This window comes from Phoenix dactylifera, unplaced genomic scaffold (assembly GCF_009389715.1).
Source record: "Phoenix dactylifera cultivar Barhee BC4 unplaced genomic scaffold, palm_55x_up_171113_PBpolish2nd_filt_p 000968F, whole genome shotgun sequence".
In the NCBI taxonomy this organism is placed as follows: Eukaryota; Viridiplantae; Streptophyta; class Magnoliopsida; order Arecales; family Arecaceae; genus Phoenix; species Phoenix dactylifera.
In genome coordinates, this window is record NW_024068325.1 from 49,464 (window position 1) to 58,084 (window position 8,621).

The 8,621-nt window shown below is 38.8% G+C and overlaps 1 non-coding gene across 1 annotated transcript; it reads right to left on the bottom strand.

Moving 5' to 3' along the window:
- Positions 1-8,136: 8,136 nt before the first annotated feature.
- LOC120107700 lies at positions 8,137-8,242 on the bottom strand. The gene has a single exon (XR_005509377.1). It is a non-coding gene; the product is annotated as a small nucleolar RNA R71 (small nucleolar RNA).
- Positions 8,243-8,621: the final 379 nt, after the last annotated feature.

Here is an 8,621-nt window from a genome sequence, read left to right on the forward strand (position 1 = left end):
AGAGAGGAGAGAGACCCTCTCTTCTTCTCCAAAATAGGGGACTTGTCCCCCTGTTTCTCCTCTATTGGACCGAGGAGTGGCCGTGGCAACCAGCCCTGATGGCGGTGGGAGGTGGCGAGGCAGGCTCAGCCAACCTTGGCGGCCGACGGTGGCGAACAAGGCCGACGGTGGAACAAGCCTAATAGGGCCCGCTTATTTCGGATAATTTTTCGGCGATTCGCTGGCCCAAAACTCATCTAAGCATAGCTAGAGAGAGAGAGGAAGAAGAAGACTTACCTCGGCCAGGCAAGGTGGTCCAGCGGCTCCTTCCGACGGCAAATCGACAAAGATGATCGGAGGAGATGCTCAAAATTGGAGGCTCGAACTTGGGTGAACTCGAAGAGGAAGGAGGAGCTCTATAAATAGATTATCCCGACCTTATCCGTTCGGTCTCCGGACCATGTTGAATTTTCGATTTTTGCAATTCGGAGGAGAGATCATCATGATCAGAAGGGAGGAAGAAGACGCTGGCTGGAGTCTTCCTCCCATTTCCCCTCACGTGCATCGCACGTGAGCTTGACCCAAATGTGGCTAGGCCGGTCAAGTGGACCGGGCCTAATCCACTGTTTTCACATTCTCCCCCCTAAAAAAATTTTGTCCACAAAATTTTCGTACCCATAGTTCAAATAGTAGAGGATACTTCTTCTAAATCGAATCATAACACTTCTCAAATCAAAGTCGTCTTGTCTGACTAATGTCAAATAAATCAATTTACCATGCTTCCGCTGCACAAGTTTGATTTAAACCTCAACATATCCGTGCCAAGTCTAGGTTTATTTTTCTATTTTGACCTGCTTATTATTTCATATATTTCTATATCTTAATCTTTGTGAACATTTCTGAGATTTAAAAGTTCATATTCTTCTTTTGACAGTTAATTCGAAAAAAATGTTGTGCAGCCATTTAATCTTTCTTGGTAGCATAATAAGTCGTCTAACAAAAAGCATTGGGCATGGGAAACAATAAATAAAAATAAATATTGGAACTAGATTAAAACCTGTTGCTAATGCATTAGAGAACTGAGCATCTTGCTGAAAGCATAGACCCTTCCTTAGGTTCGGGGTTTCCGACTTCCCACCTTATTTTGTTCAGTTATTTGGGGAGGTTGATTCTCATTCCTTGGTGGACAGTCAGCTATTTTCTGACCCTTTTGTCCACAACCAAAGCATGCACCGATGTTCGAGTGACAATTATTTGCAGCATGATTCCCACCACATCTGAAACATTTATTGCTATTTATCTACTCAGGGTTGTCACCCGTTGATCTCTTGTTTAAACTCTCGGTGTTCCGATTGCTCTGTCCTTGAGATTTATTTAACCTATTTTTCTTCTTTTGTTTTCTTTCCCCTTCCGCATATTCTTCATTAACTTTTCTTTCAATTATTAAAGCCTTATTTACCACAGCTGCATTGGTAGTCAATTTATAAGGTATCAGTTGTTTTTTAATTTCAGTATTTAGTCCCAACTCAAATTTATGCATTCCATCTAGCCCATTCTCGACTAACCTTGGAACAAATTTAGCTAGCTTAGAAAATTTAGCTTTATATTCTGCAACAGTCATATTCTTTTGCTTTAGATGAATAAACTCCTGCTCTTTCTGCTTCCTTATGCTCTGAGGAAAATATTTATCATAGAATGCACCTCGAAATCTTTCCAAAGTGAGTGGCTCCCTATCTTGCTCATATTTATGTTCTAGCATCCGCCACCAGTTGAATGCTTGCAACATGTATGATGCATAAAGAATCTTGTTATTGTCTAGGCATCTTTGAACAGCAAACGCTTTCTCCATCTCTATAAGCCAATTGTCAACTTTCAAAAGTTTTGTTGTCCCCTTAAAAGATGGAGGTGCCAGCTTCTTGAACTCAACTATATTACTATGCTGCTTGTATTGATCCCTTCGTCTTGTATGGTGCAACGATAATTGCTGTTGTTGAACTTGCTATTGGAGCAGATGCTGCTGGACCTACTATTGCATCTACATCATGCCAACTAAAGTCTGCATAACTTGGCCTAAACATGGTTCTTGTTGTTCTGTTTGAGTATCTCTAGCAGGATCAACGACTTTCTCGTGCTGAGGGGTGCTACCGACCTATTGGGGTGTGTTGCCATCTTGCTGGTTTGGTATCTCATCAGTAGCACCAAGTGTAGTCTTTCTTATCCAATGTGGAGGCATCCTAACCTATATCTATCAAATAATAGTATGCCCATAATAAGCTTACTAGTTAATTACAATTATTTAGAATAGCTTGTCACAATCATCATAAACTAATGTCCCAATGTCCTTAGTGTCTACCCGCCTAGACTCATGTCATGCATGATTCTATAACTTATGATTCATCTACTTATGGTCTGATACCATATTAATTGTCATGCCCCCGACTTGAGATCACAAGCCGGAGGTCGCGGCAACCGCCACGCACTCGTACGAAATTCTCTCCACAAGCATGCAAGGCATCTCATCATGATATCAAAATCAGGTAGTGAAAATAATTTAACTAATAACATGCAATCTTTATTTTATTAACTAAACTTATAATGTCTCACAAGTCTAGTCTAGGGTAATACATAATTTAAATAAACTCTAATCTAAAAACTTGTGCCACGGTTCTTCTAATCACTCTTCTATATTGAAAACTCTGGTAGGCTAGTTCTTTGAATCTGTAAAAAAAAAAGAAATCGTATAATGAGCTAGATAGTCCAGTAAGCAATGAACATTTAAGCTAGATAAATCAAGAAATAAAATAATAATATACTAAAATTAAGAATACAAAATACATCGATTCAAAGCGAAATCGGTACGTATTCAGACACTTCAAAATTTCAAATCTTGTTTCATAAATTAATTATTTTTTAAATCATCATGTTCATCTCGATAGCTCAGAACTTTGATCAAAGTGCCACCGCATAACCCCCAACGGCAAGGTATCGATATGCCAACTAATAACCCGCAATGACAGGATGTCAATATAACAACGTATATCTCTCACTGGCAGGGTGTTGGTATGCCAACGTATAACTCCCATTGGTAGGGTGTCGATATACTAGCGAAGATAGGGTGTCGATGTGCCAACATATAACCTCCACTGGCAAAGTGTCAATATACCAGTAAAAAAACTCCCACTGGCAGGGTATGTATACATAGCCTGGCTGCAAGTCCAAATCCATTTTGAAGCAAAAATTCATTTTCTCAAATTCAATGTTTCAAATTTTAAGATACATAAATTCATACGACATCAAAATCAATCAAACATAATCTATATCGAATTTAGTACGTTCACTTAGGAATCATACAATATTCTGGAAAGAGGCATAAATAACAATAAAACACTATGCTTCAAGTTCATAAAACAAGAATAATTCGATTCAAAAAATATTTATTATTTGTCGATAAATCTAGAAAAAGAATTATATTACTTACCTTGTGAATGTAATCCAAGTAAAAGAACCAATTAATTCCGAAGATCCTTCTCAAATCCTAATATCTAAAAATTATATTTTTTTATAAAATTTTATTATAAAAATCTTAAATTCCAACACCCTCACAGGGTAGATCAAGCGAGAGTGCCTGATACCTTGGTTGGTCTGATCGAAGTGAAATTCATCGAATCTTGCTCGGATTAAGGCACAGATGGTTTAACAAAGATTAGGGAGATTAAATCTAACAATATTTGGTAGAGGCCAGGGTGGGGGCTGATATGCCGCTCCATAATCCTGGATCAAGATTCATCACCATAGTCAATTCAAAATTACTATGAAGAGTTCCTACTAGATCCAACTATCCTAGACAGAGTAGGGAGAAAGAAAGTCCGATAGAGAGAGAAAGTCCAGTAGAGAGAGAATTGTTAGGAATTGTATCCTAAATGTCAATCGTCAGCATGTTGATGATTAAATGAATTGACAAATCAATAAAGTATTTTTTGGCATTATTCATCATTTTACATCTTCAAATGAACTCTTATATGATGAAGTCCTTAGGACTTATTAATGATGAAGGAGGATTTATCTTCGAGTCCTTAAATTAGTTCGCGACCAAATGATATGTTGTTACAAGGACGATAGCATTATCAAGATTAGGTCGTTATGTGACATATACGTTGGTTGTCCTCTTAACCAAGGAGTGTGGAGACACTGGTATGCCACATAGGTGAAGTGTAGGAGTACATTTCACTGAACGTGACCAATTCCGGAACGCTCTACTGTCAAGAGATGTTCCGAGTGGATATGGGTATAAGTTTGGCCCTCTGACCTGAGACCGCAACCTGTGACTAGCAAGCAACTCATTGTACTTTGGTACCGGACTATCTGGATTTCTAATTCAGTGACGGAAGGTCACTAGGTACAGTCAAGTACTTGCGTAGTCAGTTGTGAGTCGAGATGGAATTGACCCCTCCTGAAAACAGGAGATAATATCTTGTGATTAATTTAGCAAAACCTTAGCCAGGATAATTCCAGTGAGGAGTCACGGGATATCTAAAGTTAATCACATAATGGATGTACTAATTATAGGGTTGACAGTGAGCTCTAAGTCATCCTGGTGATAAGTGCTTAAATTTATAATTTAGTTATCTTTCTATAGCACTTATCAATGTTTTTAAACTGATAAATACATATTTTACCATGAAATTGAATAAACATTGAATTAAATTTAAATTATGGTAAGAGGTAAATAATTCTTTTCTTAAACCAGATTCTGAACTTGTCTCTCTCTTGATTGCAATCTTTAATGAAAACTATAGAAAAACATATAAGGAGATTGTGTTGACCCGGCTAAGGTTATAATTAAATGGGCTTTGGTCTTGATTAGATTAAAAGTTATAATTGTATAGGAAAATATTTGATTAACCCTTTTAATAAGTCACGATCCTGCTTTTAGCCCTGTTGAGTCTAGTCTGAAGCAGTTTAGCAAAAATTAAATTTAAACGACATTGGGCTCGAGAGTAAGTTCAAGCAAATCAACGATCATGACCCACCTCAAACCTAAAGTCAATTTCCAACCAATTCATTACCTGCCTTCATATAAAATTGATAAATTTAAAACAAAAAAAAAGAAAATAATGAATATAATAAAATAAAAATAATTTCGGGAAGAACTGAAAACACTGTTCATATGAACAGTGTCCCGTGAAAACACTGTTCATATGAACAGTGTTAAATAAAAAAAAAAAAATTGGGAATTCACTGTTTATCTTCTCCTTTCCAGCGCTGCAACAGGAGACCTCTTCCCAGCAGCCAGCGATACAAATCATCCACGCGGTGCAACCCTAACCCATTCCAAGCTTCATCACGATGAAGCCATCAACAGCCCGCACACGGTGAACGTCCCAGCAGCCGGTAATCCAGCAACCTCCCACGCCCGTTCGACTGCAAGCAGGATCCAAGCATCACACCCAGCCATCCCGCCGTCCATGACACCTCCAAGCCATCCTCCGCGGCAGATCAGCCATTCTCCCAGTGATCCCGCAGGCTTTCAATTATTCCGTTTCTCGCCATCAAGGAACCGCACCAAATCAGCATCTCAGCCTTCCGTTGTCCATGATCGGCTCCCAGCAGCCGGTAACCCAGCGCGGCATTCATCTCTAGCTCCACCCCGTCTTCTCCGAGATCCAAACATTCCGCATCAGCCTCCCAGCAATCCCGTGGCGCCCTTCATCCGGAGCCACCTCCATCCGTTTCTAGCCATCAAGGAACGCGAGATCCAGCCATTCCCACGGATTCACGCCCTTCTCCAGCGATCTTGCATGTAATAATCAAGCCTCCGCAAAATCAAAGACCGCAGACCACGTCCTCCTTGCTGGGGATCCATCGCTGGGTCTTCAGCGATCTATAAAAGAAAAACGAGACAGGGAAGAAAGGGGAGAAAGAACCAAGGAACAGAGCATGCTCTGTTATGGTGCCGAGAAAAATAAAAAAAAGAGGGATGCTATGAGCGGATGAGTTAGAGAAAGAAAAAAAAAGAAGAGAAAAAGAAGGAAGGACTTGAGACGGATGGCATGGAGCATCTCAGCAAGTCGATCAAAGTCGCCAAGCATCATGAGCAGCTAAACCTCGGTTTAGGGGTTTGATGAAGCCATAGAGGAGTATTCGTTTCATTTTTATTGATTTGAGTTTGTATTGTAAGAGTGTTGCATGATGAAGAATTTATCAATTGATCTTTATGATTTATCCAATTTATGTGAATCATTTATCTTGCATAAAATATTTTACATAGATTGATCTATTTCATCGAATCCAACACCTGTGGTTTGGAGGTGATATTCATGTGACATCGATTTCATTTTTAATGATTTAATGATCAGATGCATCATGCTAGGTTAGACAGGCCATGCTTATTGTTAGAATAGATGGTTTGTGCTAGACTTAGATGATTCATGCTGCGAATTAATCATAATTTTTAATGATTGCTTTGGCTTGTAGTCGGAAGCAATCAAGTCTTAAATACAACTCAATTATTAAAAGCGTGACGGATACAACTCTATCGGTGGAATCTAGCCCTAAACACCTTTCTCCATTGATAATTCGTACTACTATATCTACATTAATTCTTAGTTTTTATCATTTACTCTAGCTTATATCCTTTGAGGTAATTTAGTTAAATTAAGTTAGCAAATTCTTCTTCTTGATTTACTTTTAAAAGAAAAATAACTTGTCTCCAATCCCTGTGGACCGACACCCGTAACACTATCCTACAGGATACGTGCTATTGCGTGGTTTATTTTTGAAATTGAGATAACCGATCAATTTTTGGCGCCGTTGCCGGAGATTGCTAGCATAGTTATTTTTCCTATCATTAAAAAAAATTAATTACAAAAAACTTTCAAAAAAAAAACATATATATATATATCTAAAATAAAATAAAAAAATTATTTTCTATTATTGTTACTTTTCTTATCTCCTTTTTCTCTTCTACTAATTTTTTTCTTTTTTTTTAATTTTTCTTTTGGTCTTATTTGATCAGGAATTGAAGAGGAGATCTGGGCTATTAAAAAGGAATGCTTTAGAGGTTTGCCTAAAAAAATTTTAAATTCCTGAAAAAATTCTCTTTGGTAACCTCTAAACCTTTCTTATTTAATTTAATTATTAGCTTGAAATTTTGTGGTGATTGTTTGATTTTAATTTCAGCAAAAGTGTGAATACATGCTTGATACACATACACAAATTAATCCGCACATAGTAAGGGCAATCACCCTAACAAGATAAGAGCCGGATTTCATCACCGGATTCTTGCCCAACTTAGGTGAACTCAATCTCACATAGTGTCACTTTAATTAAAATCAATTAGACGTTGGCTCCTAGGGACATTCGAGCTCAATAGGACGAAGATCACCAAAAGTTGCACCAATTTCGCTCTGTGGCTTAGTTGATGTCTAGGCAAGCTTTGTCCCTATAAGGGAGACAGTTCATCTGTTCGAGGCAAGTGGGTTTTAAGTGGGACCTTTGCGAAGCATCGTGACCCCCTCCACTTACCTGGGAGCTTACCTGGTCAACTCGGTTCATTAGACCGGATTGGAGGCTTAGGTGCCCTCTTCAAACCAGTTAGGAGCTCTCTAGTGATTTTAGGACAAATACAAGGATTTATGTGTTTTTCTTTTATTGCATGCTTGATTGATCAAGTACTAGTGTATGCAAGGGAGTCGTTCTAGAGTACGTGACCTATTACCTTTTGACCCTGAAATAGAACGGACCCTTAGAAATATTTGAGCTGAGATCAGAACCTTAGAATCATTCCCACCCCCTGAGATGGCTGAAGAACAACCCAAACTCCTGAGGGAGTACTTTACTCCCACCATTTACACTTTTCCATCTTGCATTCGATTACCTGAAGTAGCAGCTGTACAATACGAAATAAAGTCTAGTATGATCCAAATGCTCCCATCTTTTTATGGGCTCACAAACACCTAGATGAATTCCTTGAGATTTGCACCACTGTCAAGATTCAAAACTTCACTGATGATGCTCTGAAACTTAGATTATTTCCTTTCTCCCTTAAAGATAGAGCCAAACAATGGCTGAATTCTTTAGAAGCTAACTCGATTCGTTCTTGGGATCAAATGCAACAAGAATTTCTTAAAAAATACTTTTCCATAGGAAGAACGAACCAGTTTAGACGTGCCATTACAAGCTTCTCCCAAACTGAGGGGGAAGAATTTCATGAAACTTGGGAGAGATTTCGGGACCTAATCCGTAAATGCCCTCATCATCAGATACCTAAGTGGCAGTTAGTGCAATGTTTTTATGACGGATTGACTGAACGAAACCGTCAGATAATCGATGCTGCATGCTGGGGGACTTTCATGCTTCAAAATGAGCATGAAGCATGGCAATTATTTGAAAATCTTAATGAAAACTCCCTCCACCATGCTTCCTGTTCTCGTCAAGTACCTCCGAGTTCTCAAAGAAAAGGGACCATTTGTGAAATAAGTCATTCTATGGACCTGTCTAGCAAGGTAGATGCATTGTCCCATAAGATTGACCAACTAATGATAGGAGGACATGTCGTTAGCTCTTCCCATGCACAAGTATGTGCTATCTGTTCTAGCCCATCGCATCCTATTCATGAGTGCCCCTCAGCACCCCAATTCCCC